Raw genomic sequence first — 5,912 nt, forward strand, 5'->3', positions numbered from 1 at the left:
GAAAAAAGGCATACCCCAGTTTCCATTCCCACTGCGAGAACTTCCCTGGTTGTTCTCCAGTTAGGCTGCAGCACATCTCCACTGTTGCTGTCTCTCCTATCTCGCACTGGTGCTCTTCATCTCAGATAACGGGGGCACGCCGAACACTGAGGCACAGACCAGTATGAGGGGACACCAGAAGCCGTTACTTAGCTTCCAGGATAATTTCAACCATTTTCTTCATGGTATTTTCAGCTGGGCCTGTGTCCGCCACCAGTGTGATAAAAGGTCCATAAAAATGTAGCCAGTCAGCAAAAAAAAAAAAGAAAAAAGAAAAAACTCATGATACCGGTTGCTATGCAAGGTCTCCAGTGGCAATAGCTATTTATTGGGAAAGGCTCTTGCCTAAGGGACCTTTTTCTGAGGGCTTAAGTTCTTAAATTGCTTCTTTTAGTAGGGTTCCTGTGGGAAGGTCTGGTTCTCCTTACACGTCCTGTCTGCACTATTTTTGTGACGTTGTAATGCCAGGTATCTGCTGGAAGCAGTCCTCCATAAAAAGGATGACGACAAATGGAAAAGGGGTTGGGCTTCTCCTCTCTCTTAAGTGTTTGATGTTTGTAAGCTGACAGGATTCCTGGGATTGCCGGTGCTCTGGAAGCTGGTAGATGCAAGTCCATCACATGGAAAAGATTTACTCTTTGTAGTGTGCCATGGGGTATCTGTATTTAATTACTCCACAAGACCACTCCATATGCACTAGGGGATGAGGCAAGATCCTACTTGTTCCATCAAATACCAAGATAGGTTGGCCTGAGTAGGGTTTGAATCTCGTTACAACAAACCTGCACCCAGATGAGCCTGGTTTAAAAGTCCCTGCAAAGAAACAGGCTGGCAGTAACCAAGTTCAGCCATCTCTCCTCTTCCACTGTCACCAGCCTTTCCAAAATAGCTGATCTGAGAGAAAGGCACTAGTAAGTCTGCCTGCAGATGTGCTGGTGAACAAGCAAGGGCTTCCCTTGTGCCGGTTTCAGAAGGCAGGCCAACTCCAGAGGTCTCTTCAGTGGATCCTTTGCCAGAACACACTCCTCCATCACCAAGAGGGAGAGGTCAACACCTCTGATACAGACAGAGCAATAAACATTTTATAATGTACAATAAAAGATTAAAGGCATCTCTTGTGTCCTTGTAATGTCTGAATTTAGTAATATTTCATCTTTGTCTGCTTCGAGCAAAACACACACAATAGAACAAAGATTTTTCTCTCTGTTTCCCAGGGACTATAGCATAAACTGTTTTCTCAATGTCTGGATGTAGAAAACCAGAAAGATTCAGAGTTCACTCTTGTTGCGGGACGAGGGGAAAAAAAAAGTTGCAACATAAATACCACTACAGCCGTACCTGGCAAGATTCTTCAGACATGTCTGTTATCTCCTAAGAAAGAAATGTCATTTGGAATCCATACCCCTATAAAGGGAGATTTAGGACAGATGGTACAGCCTGTGCAAAACAATAAGGGAGATGCTCTCTCATAATCCTAGAGCAGGCAGCCAAGCAGGCAGCCCTCAGAAGTCTGCTAGTCAGGAAATTCAGCCTGTAATTTGGCAGGTTTGGGGGGTGGGGGGTTGTGTGTCTGTTTTTAAAGACAGTTGTCCCTGGGAATTCAGACCACATCCCCTTTTTTACAGTAACTGTTGTTGTTCCCTAGTGACAGGTTTAAACTATTTCTTTCCTAACAGAGACGTGCTCACTCCTTGTTTGGTAGAAAAGAATTAAAATGTAAAGCGTCGGTGTTTGTGCAGAGTTAAGTATTCACACCATAATGTGGCAGGAGGTAAAAGGGTTATCATTATGTTCCATAACTGCAGGCTTTAAAAGTAAGGTAATAACGCTATTAGCGAGAAGAAACAAATGTAGGCTGGCAGCAACTCAACTCAGAGAGGGACTCCAAGCTATCCAATTCAAGTGATTCTCTTAAGGGAAATGTTTTCAGCAACTCTGAATTGAAATGATGTAATAAGTCCACACTTTAGGAAAAAGTGTTTCCTGTTACAGGAGAAGAAAGTTACTTAAGATCCTACTTTTTTGAGGGTCATAGACACCAAAGCTTTAACTGTGCTTTTGCTATCAACTTCCACTGTAACCCATGAGAGTCAGATACCATTAAGGCTCTGGGCCTGTGTGACTTCAAGCCTAAGCCCATCTTTAGAAGAGATACCTCATTCTTGTCAACAGCTGCCAAAAGATACTCCCAAGGTGTTTTACCATCAATAAAGGGAAGAGATCAAGGAAAAAAAAAAACAAGACAGCACTGAGGAAAGTCTTGTTGGGCCACAGAAGAATGCACCCTGAAGGCCACCCACACTTCCCTGCATGTTTTTGCCTGACTGCTGATTTTGAGTGGTTACGGGAAGCAGGGGCTAGGAAAGGGAGGTTTCAATGAATACTAAAAAGCAGCAAGTGGGAGTGGGCTGGCATGACAGGGATCCCAGAGAGCCCTGCAAGAACCGCTAATCTCAAAAGCAAAGGAAAGCCGTCCTCCAGCCGGCTCCGCCAATGCTGTGCAGCCCCCGAGGACTAACCCCGTTGATTTCCAAGAATCAACTGAGCAGAGACTATGGGCACAGGAAGCAGCGAGAAGCTGAAAACAGAACCCTTTGCCAATATACGCAGTGCGTTTAAAGTTAAGCACCACTTGCCTTCATCCTTTCAAGCACTGTAATATTATGCCTGCAAGTACAATTTAGCCAATATATTCCTCCCCCACGAGTTTAGTAAAATGGAGCCGCAGGAGGCGGTGTGGAGCAAACAATCCCGCACAGCACGTCCTTCCAATTCACAACACACGGCGCCATGCACTTCTCACCACCTCCCTCTGTACAACAAGCAGCAGCACAAGTTCTGTTCCCCGTCTCCTCGGAGGAAAATGAGAACATTAGGCATTTTATTCCCCGACAGTTCAATAGCATCAGAGGAGGAAACACCTACACAACAGAAAGTGTTAGTATAATCTCAGCTGGTAATGACTTTCTGGAAGAGATGTAAATGGAGAGGAACAGACTGCTAATGCCAGTATTTGCCAAAGACATTAAAGGTTACACCACTCAAAAGCCTATGTCACAGCTGCACATCCATTTTGCTGATAAAAATATGGCAATTCATAGACTGAGTAGTCAGACTTCACTTCCCAAGGAGCGAGTTGAAGATTATACCATATGTTATACCAAATGTAATTTCCCCAGATTTGCAGAAAAGCTTCCTAACTACATGTAATGAGCTATTACTGGCTAGCCTGGAAGCAGAAGCCTAGCTGACCAAATTCAATCAGCTTTCTAGCATTTGTTAAAAAGCTGTATGATCAACATGCTTGTTATGCTAAAATATCTTCTGTTTCCTCCACAAATCTGCTATCTATTAAATCATCTGATGACCTTATAGATTAAATGATTATGTTCCTACTTGTTAGTGCTTTAGCCCACATATCTCAACGAAAGCGAGCTGGATTCTCTTTCAGCTCATGCACCAGCAACAATTTTAACTAAGTTCCAAATGAAGAATCTTTATTATTAGCAACAGAGCCAGGAAAGACACAGCTTGAATTTTAGATCCCAGATGGAGTCAGCAAAGTTGGCAGCCAGAAAAGCCATCTTTTTGCTTGCGATCCGAACACACGGGATGCAGAGTCATTGAGTGGCAACAATGACATAGCCCCACGATGCCATTTGACACTTTCCAGCACATCGCTGTCCTTTTGAACTGACAAAACCCCCCTCATTTAGTGCCACCAACTGCTAAACATAACCTATTTATACTATCCAGACCTGTTTTGCAGAGGATGCAACCAGCATAGTACTAGACATCCTCTCAAACCAAAGGGAGAATATTATCAGTTTCCACTATTTCACGTTTCAGGACATAATTTCTTCCTCCCATTTAGAACTACCTTACAGCACAGAAGTAGGGAAGAGCTGGTTAGCTTTTGAGAAGATGGCAGAAAAAGCCACACAGTAGTTTAATTTCAGTCTCATTGTTTTCTAGCTGCTGTTGTTAGACTGTGATACGTTGATGAATGTTATTAAATTTTTAATTGTAAGACATTTCATCGCAGAGCTCACACAGGGCTTGAACAAAACAGTCTCTTCCAATTTTATCTGATGCTGCTGGATTCTACTACAGCAAAAATCATAAACAGAGCCCTTGGCTACACTCTAGCAGCAAACATGCAGTTATGTCCTTCCACGAAGGCTTAATACACAATCTCCCCCTCCCCTTGCAGTATCTCTACTGTTCAGCATATATGAATCACGGTTGCAATGTCAAAGAATGAAATCTTCAACAATAAGGCTGCCCAGAAGCCTAAAGCCTTTACAAAGTGCAGAGCTGCTCCATGGCAGTGTTCATTCATGTGAGAGATTTACATTCACAAAGACCACAAAACACACGTTCAGGAGGAGGCACCCGCTTCTGCCCGAGGTCCTCCAGCACAGGGAAGCTGGTCTCAGACACAGCACACGTACAGACACCATCATCTTGCTGTCATGGTAAGGCGCTGTCTGTTCCGAATAATTTCATTTTCTCAGCATGGCTGAACTGGCAACAGAATGCCTGCTTTAAGAGAAGGCTAATATAAATAACACCCTGACTGCTATGCATCACTTAATAATCTCATAAAGAGATATATAACAAAATCAAGACAGCTAGCATGGAAAGCTCTGAACGCATAAAAGGTAACACCACAGCTTGCACAGCAAAGGGAGCAGATTGCCTGTGGTCTTCCTACCGCTCTGTTCCTGCTCCCTTATATCATTGCCGATCAGCCGTGACCATCGATCACTGGTTGAGACAGAGCTTCGCTATCCCAGCAGTATGTGATTGCAACAGCTGCCGCCAGGCCTGCATTACTTCTGGACCTTCAAAGAGCCAGTCTGTTAGCAGTTTAATATCAGATAAACCCTCCAGCAGGCAAGCTAGTCTGCTTTTGCAAGGTGGGGGGGGGAGGGAGAGGCTCTGCAGTCAGACTCCTGCTATCCCACTTGCCTTTTCAAAATGACAAGAACAAGGGAATTTGAAGCAAACTTCTTCCTTCCTTTATTATGCGTATATTAGGAGCAGGTGGACTTTACAGATATGACAACAACCTGGACAGCACACGAGCTGCCCTCAGGACCACAAGAAAATTCTTCCTTTTTCAGAGACATCTCTTCAATTTAATACGTGGGATTCACTGGTTTATAAGACAACAGCCGCCATGTACTAATAACCCCCACACGACCCAATCAATGGCTGCCAAGGGATGTCACCTTCCCTTTCCATGCACAGCTCTCCGCGAGCAAAATGTGCAGTGATAAAAGTCAAAGGGGAGGCTATGCTGGCATTAAGAATGTGTTATTAACTGGAGAAGATCAGTTATTGACACAAAGCCCTAACACTGGGCATGCACCACCCATGCCCGTACAACCCACCAGAAAAAAAGACATCCTCCGCCCCGCGAAATTGCTGTATATGGATTACTTCGTTAATGGAAGCAGTATTATCTAGTTAGTGCAGTCAGGCAATGCCAGGCTCTGCTCCAAGCTTCGCTGCTTATCCTTTGGACAAATTACTTCGATTCTCTGCGCCTCAGTCACTGCACATCTAGGACAGTGACAAACTTTGCCTGCCTTTTAAAGCCACTTCCTCCTGTCCCGCTCCGGATTTGAAAGGTGCTACGGAAGGACAAAATCATAAAATATATGAACCACAACATTGAAAAACATTAATACTGTACCTAAATTTTATTTCTTTAAAATCAGGAGCCAAAAGTGTCACCAAAAAAATTCAAATTACTGTAATAAAAATATAGTACAATTTCCTCCATGAATAAACCTAATTTGGTCTCTGAAATCTACCTATAAACGCCTAAAGGGGTCACAAGGCCTGTACAGGCCCTGCTGGGA

This window comes from Pygoscelis adeliae, unplaced genomic scaffold, assembly GCF_000699105.1.
Source record: "Pygoscelis adeliae isolate BGI_AS28 unplaced genomic scaffold, ASM69910v1 Scaffold359, whole genome shotgun sequence".
NCBI classification, from domain to species: domain Eukaryota; kingdom Metazoa; phylum Chordata; class Aves; order Sphenisciformes; family Spheniscidae; genus Pygoscelis; species Pygoscelis adeliae.